Below are 9,236 nucleotides of genomic sequence, written 5' to 3'. Positions count from 1 at the left end.
CTCCTACCTGTCGTCCTCCTCCTTGTCCTTTACTCTCCTTTAAATTCTTTTTCACCGTTTCATCTTTCTATTCTTCAGTAAGATTTCAGTTGGCATCTTCAGTGCACACATGTAAATTGTATCCTTATATGAGTACTTCAACATTTAGCACGTCTTTTTGGGTTAAACAAACAAACAAACAAACAAACAAACAAACGAACAAACAAAAAGAATAACCAGAATGACAAACAAAAGTCCCTATGGCCTTTTCCTTATTTGTGCATACAGTCGAACAGATTTCTGACATTGTTTTAAAGTCCAGCTATCTGAACAAAGGAAGAACTAGAAAAACTAAATTATTTCCTGTTGTTATGTGCAGTTAACAATGCAAGCAGTGATGGGGCTGGTTTTTAAAAAAGTGAATCTGGTGGGTTTTTTAAAGTGCTCGTTTTGGTTTTTGCTGCTAGCTGTGCTTTCATTGCCATCAGTTCATTTCCTTTCACCTTGGTAGCGCTAACAGCCGAGGAACACAATGAGCGGAACTGATGGCGTAGATTGAATGTTCCCATCAAATGGATACCCAGAATCAATAAAACAAACGAAAACAATTATGCAGAGCAGACAGACCACTTATTTCTTAATTCAGGTTGAACGAAAAATGATGTTATAATAAATATATTATGTGCTTTCATCCTTTTCAGGCGCTCCCACTAAGGTAGTCGTTTACCTTTTGTCATGATCCTAACCTAAGGGTTCGTTCAAGCGATGAAAGACAAATGAAAAACTGCAGTTTTTTTCTTTTATTTGAAAGGTTGGGGGGGTGCACAACAAATCGGTCTACGGCACGGAGTCGTTACGCAAACACACCCTGTAATGAGCGCTAGACAGATCTGTTTGTCCAGTCGGATGCCAGATCAGGAATGTTGGTTTCTTTTGCCCAGTTGGAAGCGGTGTATGTAGTTCCTCCCTAGCATTAAGAATGATGGTGGCCTAAGATAAATCGGCTTTGCTGCAGATGATCGAATACGATCCAAAATGATTGACAAAACCGCAAATCCTGAGTTCTGCTTGATTTCGGAACAGATACCCGACTGCCGTTCATCCAAGCAACGTCCAGCCTTATCATGGGGCGATCAGTTGAATAACCATATCTGCGTACGTAATCTTAAGTTGGAGAGCAAGTCAGTCCTCCCAAAATAGGCATCTACACATGATGAGTTTTCTATAATTTCTTATCCACTCTAAAAACAGATATATTGTACAATATCCTCATTATGTTGCTTGTTTTTTGTCATCCATTCAACCCCCCCCCCCCATCCACACCACACCATTCTCCTATAAATCAAGTACCATATCTGCGACAGACATCAGTGATCATGATGCTCTTAAAAAGCTACAATATCCAGATCTCTCGGGGTCACCAATCTGTTTAGGCTTTCCAAGTAAGTTGCTCTGCTTCTAAACCTGCCTCGATTGCCTTCAATTTTACCAGTACCAGTTTGTTGTTGAAAACCCTTAAGTCTATTAAAGCATCCCGGAAACGTAGCTTTAAGCAACTGGAAATCCTATTTGGAATCAGCTATTAAAACTGTGTTGCCGAATTATCTGATGCTATCACTATTTATTACGCCATTTTATTTTGAGGTCTGGATATTCTTCTATATTTCTAAATATTGTGTCGATGTATATTATGTTAAAGAGGTCTGGTGACATAATATATCCTTGCCGTATTCCTTTTTTAATCCGTTATATTTGCTGTGTGTTCCATCAATACTCACCGCAGTGTTTTGGTTTCAGTGCAAATTTCTAATAATATCATAGATATTTTCCATCGAGTTTAGTTCTGTTAGTATTATAAATAGCTCATCATGTCTCATTTTATCAAAAGCCTTTGAATAATTTATAATCCAGGAAGCAAAACAAATGCAGATCGTTCTGCGCTCAGTACACCTTTCAGCTTACATTGTGTTAGGATATATAATGCATTTTTAAAAATGTTCTTGTTAGAAACAAAGCCGAATTGATTAGACATATCTGGTCTTAGTCTTAGACTTTTCTCTCTTTCTTCCAATTAGTATTCGCAGCAAAACTTTTGTAAACCAAGTAATGTTCGTCGTTCAATGCATCTCTCACTCAGGGGCACATGATTTTTAGGGTAAAGCTTTGAAAAACAAACTTAAACCTATTTTCTTCAGGAATTCAACCGTGTCATAATACTATATAGAATGTATGGGCATTTTATATTTTGGCGTCTAATTCTTCTAGTGTGACAATCACTTCCACTGGGATATTATCTGACCTTGTGACTTTTATTGTTTCTTTTTCTTAGGGGTAGCTTATACTTCTGCCATTAGTTTTACTAATCCATTTCTTTCAGTTTCTGCTACTGGTTAAAAAACAACATTGTCCATTAAAAACCTCCTCATAGAGTATCCGTTTATCTCCCTTACATTCTCTATTTCGTAATTCATGTATTTACTGTCTTCTCTATTTGCTGACGTTCATCATTCATCTATGTTTCGGTTGCTTCCTTCCATTTCTTTTCTTTGTGTCCCTATTTAAAGTGTTATACTTTTCCTCATTTGATTTTTCCAACCTTCTCTCTTTCATTAGTTTTATTATCTCGTATGTACCAAACATCATAAACTATTTCAAATTCCCAAATGTCGAGCTGTGAACCGAACTTGTAACTCAGTAATTATTGATCCAAAACCAATCTATCAAAAAGGGGAGATCATTAGCAATCCCAGAAAGCCATATTAATTAACAAGAATTCGTGTGTGTTATCTAGTACTGGCATCAGTCGGAAAAACGGAAATTTATTCCCCTGAGAGTTTCACTCTCGAGGTTAATCAAAAGCGAACGCCGACGTTGACATACCTAATAGGGTTTCAAAAGCTAAGAAACCTCCCCCCCCCCCTGAAACTGAAACATGAACAGCGAAGCGGTACTAATGAGAACTGTCCGGAAACCAATGCCCAACGCAGTGAGTAATGTCGGACACTGTGCAACGACTGGTTATAAACGCGACAAAATGCTGAAGGTTGGGGATCTTTATCACCGAAAAGAGGTGTCAAATATATTCGGCAATGTACTGGTGCTCAGATAAGATAGAATGTACTTTATTGATGATGTTCTTTCCTAATTCTCCACTGGCTCATGGTTCCTTTTTCAGTTGCGTCTGTTTATCATTTCTACCTCTATTTCTTCCACAATTTTGAAATAAATTGTTTAGCCTCACTGTTGAGTGCCCACTACGCGAGGGAAGATAAACGTTGGTACGACAGCGAATGATAAACAGACGCAACTGAAAAAGGAACCTTGTGCCTTGAACAAGACAGCCACTCAATTTGAAAGGAGAACCACAATAGCCTTATAGCATTTACTCAGTACAAGTTAGGGATGGACACCAAAGAGTAAGTATGTGCAAAAAGAAATGATAATATGCAATTACGGAACATAAAGATGTAGGTATTTCCTTGTTTAGCTTTTATAGACAGTTTCCACCCTTCTCGTCCCACCCTTAATTTCTTTGATGACAAGAAACTAGAAACAGTCTGAAGATACGAAAGAAAGATTTATCTGCAAGTCCATGGGCCTAGAAAGTAGCGCTCGAAAAGACACGAAGGGACATATAAAAGTGAAGAACATCAATCATTTTCTAGCACTTATTGCAACCGGCATTTCTAGAGCAAACTTGCCCAATTTGATATAGGTGCCATTATCACATCTGTGCAAAATACAGACTAGTGCTTCACTTGTCCACTCTGGCAAGCAAACACTTCTTCCAAAAATTAATATAAACAAATAAAGTATATTTTTCGAAGTGTGAATGTTACTGCCCGATGGCATGGGGCCCTACAAAGTAGGAAAAACAGGTCATATAGGAAAAAACAATTTGCTCTGCGGGTTGACGATCTACCAGTCGACAACCCCTGAGATCTAACAGACCAGCGTCTTTGATGCAGCAGTTAGAGTCATCGCTGTTACACACAGGAGACACGAATTCGATTCCTGATTGGGAGAAGAATTCTATCGAGTATACCATTCTTTCTGCTGGGATGTTATATCCCTCCCAGCCCGAGTTGACTCTGATAGGCAGGGTTGGCTTCAGAGCCCGCCTCCTAAATGACGTAATCGGTGGGAGCGTAAAACACAAACATCAAAAAGAACTTGAGATGGAACTAAGGAAGGAGAAACGAACCAAAACAGACGACAAAACAAAGAAATAACTTTCCTCACCTAATAGAAGCAACAAACGCCTCAGCTCCTGCTAGTTAGCTCCATGCCCAGATTGTCGCTGCATGGCCAGGCCGCGCTGTCTCTGTATGTCCACCAGTGTCCCCTCTAGGCGCTACCGTTCCTCACTTTCCACCCTGTTTGAGGGCGAGTGAAAAATACGCGATAGGCGATTGGCTGAGCGTGCGAGTGAATGCGCGTGTGTGCCGCTCCACTGTCGAGCGTCCAAGCTTACGCGAAGGCCAATTGATGGAAGAGAGATTTCCTTACAGAAAAATAAGGAGCAGATGGAGAAAAAATGTGAAAGGAATAAAGAAAACAAGACAAAGCAGGTGTTGGTTTGGTGTGTGTGTGTATTTGTGTGTTTTATGGGTCTGTGTGTTGGTAGTGGGGAGTCGAGAGATCGGGTTAGGGGAATAAATAGTTATTTCAGCCTTACTTAGTACAGATTGCAAAAGTTCCTGTCGGTGGACACGTGTGAAAAGTCATGTTAGCAATGCTGGTGAGGACAATGTGTTTGGTCGCAGAAGCGCTATGCGTAAAGCTGTTTGAGGTTGTTATATTTGTCCTGCGTCTCATTTCTGGCGCCATGATAATGATCTTATTCATAACTTACCGTGATCGTGAAATTAGTCGCAATATACTATTGATGTTGGTCGTACCAAATTCTAAAGCTTAGAGGACTCGAAATCGTGATGTCGCGAGTTCAGGTGTTTGAGGCTCTTCTTGGTTCGACATTGTGTCCTTGGAAAAGGAGCTTTATACGATGTTTCCAATTTCGTTCAGTCCTATTGGAGATTGTTTTTGAATTTGGAGGTCCTACTTTTTAAATAATCTTACAGTGTTGCAAGGGGAGGGGGGTGGGGGGCGTTAGGGAGCGTTACACCAAAACATTTTTGCACGCTTTCAGGCACAATTGATATTGGTAGAGACCATGGCGATAGGGAACTGGCCGGGATTGTTATACTGTGGCTTGATAGGGACAGTGATGATGGTTGTGCTTGTGGCAGTTTTCGGCTGTAGTGATTGTGATATTCAAATTATATATGCCATACAGTTTCATATATTAATGCTTATACATTACATGTGCTCGTTAGTTTTTTGTTTAATAATAAAAGACACTGGTCTTGAGTAGAGCACGAATCGATTCGGGCACGAACTGTATTAAATTTTTAACATAATAATAATTGTCTGTGATTTTATATCAAATGCCACAGAGAGTTGCAAACAAAGCGTCTGGACTGGGAGCAATGCTGCGTATCTTACGCTGCTATTTCATGGCCTTGACATATCTGTAAGATTCACATCTGGACTAATTACTGATGACCACTTCGCGTTAGTATGCTTTCTAAGGTTTGACAAAAGATATTGGCCCTGTGAGAAGGTGCTTTGCCATGCCTACTTGAATGACACCAAGGCGAAAATAGTGATACGACGTGACATTCCAGCATCTGTGCGATGTTGTCATAAAAACGAAGCTATCTATTGATTCTCACAAGTGGGAATCTGTTTATTCCCACCAGCCACCACAACTCATGGCAGTTTTGTGTCCTCTGCTCCTCAGTGAAAGATGTCCAAAATCTAAGAGAAAAAAAGGGCTGGTGTTCTACACGAAACCAGAGGCTCGTAAACAAAATACTATTGAGCACATTTAACTTTAAGTCCAAGTTTTGCAAGGTATTTGTGACGGCTCTCTGTTTTCCAATCTGTCTGAAAACAATATCGTAATATAGCATTGTTCACCGCTGAGACAACAATATTCTCCAGTCATTTGAATTTTAATACGTGTCCATTCCAACAATATTTGTGCTCCCCAATACAAGCGCGAAAATAATAGAAGGTGAGATATTTGCGATTGAAGGAGATGGCGGTCGTCTGATTTCAAAAGTAGAATTAGAGAGAAACTGGCTGCTAAGGTTTGGTGACTTTCAAAGCTTGATGTTTGAAATATAAATGATGCTTTCTGTTTAGTTTAAACACATGCATATAAAACGTTGGCGTTTTTTTCTGGCACTTATTTTGTTATCAATATTTAGGAGAATGATTAAGTTTGTAACACAATGAAAACCTTAGCACACAAAGCAGTTTTCAAATTAAAATAGATATTTTTTTGAATCAGTAGTCTCTTTTAGGTGGCGGAAACGTCCACCCATATAAGGAATTTAGAATGTTTAAGACGTGTTTCTCCTCTTCTACTTTTGCTCTATCTTGTGTACATTTTAATTAAAGTAAAGACGATAAAATTATCTTGGCAAATATTCCTTCATTTCCATGGGTGAACAACACACTAGAGAGGTTTTAAATCCACATCAATTTTTTTTCTTAGACGAGGTTATTAGAGCCCGGACATTAATATTTATGAAACAAATTTCAAGGAATACCCAGTGGGAAATGAAAGCTAATGCACCTTCGCAAACAGAGATAAAAGATGTGTAACTAACGAATAACTCTTCTTCAAAATTTAGTTGTGAAAGACAGCAACTAACTGTTTTGTCTCTTCTGTGCTGCTTCCACTATTCTCAAAGTTGCAGATGTTGTTGTTCTTGTTGCTCTTGTTGATGGAGTTGTTGACGATATTTTCATTGTTGTTGTTATAATGAAAGTTAACTTTGACTATATGGTATCTGTTAACTTGTTGGCGCTAATAATACTTATTTTGATTCTTTACTTTTTTAAAGATGTAATTTTATTCAGAGTTCAACCTCTTGTTAAAACGCTAACAGGCTATTTGGAAGCTGGAAAATCTTCGAAGGCTGAATTTCCGAACAACGGGTAATAAAGAAAAAGGCCACTGGTAATCTGCTGAAGACAGATCAGGAGATGATTATTTAACGAGGTATTTTTGTTTGTCTGGCTTACATCTCTCTATTGATTTTGGTTTTTGTATCTCGGGAAAAAAGCACCATAACTCGACAATTTGAGAAATTTGAGTTACAATAATACGTGCATTAGATTCAAAGAATAATGCAGAGGCTATCCATAAAGTGTAACACAAGACCAAATTTTTTTCCCAAGAAAACGTATACTGTTGCCGGTCGACATAATAATGGTAAGGTTATCTCTTCTTTTTACAGGGATAGTCACGGGGACCATACATCTGAAAGTCATCTCGTAAATTGCTTGACATTGTTTGCGAGTCAGAGCGAGTTTAAAACTCACCCACTGGAGCCATCGAAGACAACTGGGAATAGTATACACCAGCGTGTAAAGTGTTTGTGAATGTAAATGTGTAAATGTGGAACTTCATCGTTAAGAGGATTGCGCCTCTTTTTACTGTGTAGTAGACCTAATTACGAGTAGTTATTGCGTCATGACGGCCTGGAGAAACCCCATCTTGTGACGAGTTGAAAATGTCCTCTTTTGTATGTAATGGAACATTATGATTTAGCTGAAAGCACCTAGATCTACGTTCACTTGTCTTTTATTGGGTAATTGCTGGTGTTATCATTGTTGTCGTCTTCGTCATTATGATAAACCAAGTGAAAATGTTCGATTACTAGACACCTCCTTTGCTCTTGGTTACCAAACGCACTATTCTCACCTCCTTGCCGAGCAGACTTGTAAACAAACAAGAAGAGTGAATGTTCAAACAACTCAAGAAACGGATGACATATTGGAGGAAAAATATAGTTTTTTTCTACTGCTTTTCAGCGCACCACTAACAGACACGTGTGTAATATCAGCGGAAACAACATTGATATATAGATGGGACATAATCGGATTAGCCGAAACACGGAGACAGGATTTGGAGAAACCAATTCTGATGAGGAACACGAGAGCTGGTACTCAGAGAGGGAACCTCATGGAAGGGGAGTCGGATTCATAGCCTGTAAGAACATCGCGTAATCAGTGATGGAATTCGATACTATTTATTATCTGAGAGGCTGGCCGGGACAAACTAAGCCACCATAAATCAACATTTCTGTCATACAAGCACATGCCGTGTCAACAATATAAAACGGAGATGACGTTAAGGTCTGGTATGGTAGCTTACGGGATGCCAGAGATGGATAATAAACCAGGACACAAAGAGAAGAATGGAAATGGCTGAAATATGGTATTCAAAACGAATACTAAGAATCTCAGGGACCGAGAGGAAAACAAATAGAGAAGTGCTTTAAATTCTAAATGGTAGGTTGTGGACGATCTATAATCTAAACCATCAGAAAAAAACAAGTGAAATTCTTTGGCTATTATAATAGATCAAATGGAAAAGAGAAACTGCCGCTGTATGGAAAGATAGAGGGAAAGAAGAGCAGAAGAAGACAAAGAAGAACATATACAGATAGTATTAAAAACTGTGCAAAAAATAGTACAATGAGAAAAAAAACTTCTGATCAAGAAGATAGACAACGGGTAGTGATGTGGTGCCATGATCGTCAAAGTCTGCTCCAGACCTGACACTCGAAGACGGAGATGCTAGCTTACAAATCTGCATAAGTTAGACCACACAGAATGACATTCAGATTATGCACAGCAACTTCAGGGCAAGAAAAGGACACACGGCATGGGATCCTTGTGTGTTCTTATGATCTTATTATACAGTTCCGAGCGGAGTAAAACTTTTTAAAAGAAAAAAAAAGAATTCTGTAGATGGCAAAATATCCTTTTCCTGCACCAAACCCAGACTCGATGTGCTTCTTGTAGGAAATGACTCCACCAAATGGATACAACCCATTTACAATGTTTTAATTCTAATAATGGCCATGCCAAGGTCATTTCCATGTGCTGGTAGAATGCGTCATCAATATTTTTCATGACAACGTTGAGTGCAAGACTTAACAAAGTAGAAAGAAAACACAACCCACGAATCATATACAATATGAAGCGATTACCGAAAGACCAAATGTCTAAACACAAAGTGAAAGGACAATCGAAAGAACATGTCTGATACTATTATCACTGGAAGAAGAAGAAGTATCTAACTGAACGCATAATGCTGAAGCAAATAATGTACGGGAGAAAGTTCTGAGGGAAAGCGGAAAGCCGAGAACAAATAAATCACGATTTAGGTATGG

At 38.9% G+C, this 9,236-nt stretch overlaps 1 protein-coding gene across 1 annotated transcript in view; it reads right to left on the bottom strand.

Moving 5' to 3' along the window:
• Nucleotides 1–6,975, bottom strand: part of LOC101850436 (synphilin-1-like) — a 93,661-nt gene extending 86,686 nt beyond the window's left edge. Inside the window, exon 1 of the mRNA XM_005107561.3 lies at nt 4,222–6,975. The gene's annotated coding sequence lies outside the window, so the exon portion shown is untranslated. The remainder of the gene's footprint in view (nt 1–4,221) is intronic.
• Between the last annotated feature and the right edge of the window lie 2,261 nt (nt 6,976–9,236).

This window comes from Aplysia californica, unplaced genomic scaffold (assembly GCF_000002075.1).
Source record: "Aplysia californica isolate F4 #8 unplaced genomic scaffold, AplCal3.0 scaffold00612, whole genome shotgun sequence".
Lineage (NCBI taxonomy): Eukaryota > Metazoa > Mollusca > Gastropoda > Aplysiida > Aplysiidae > Aplysia > Aplysia californica.
This window is presented reverse-complemented; position numbering and strand designations above follow the sequence as displayed.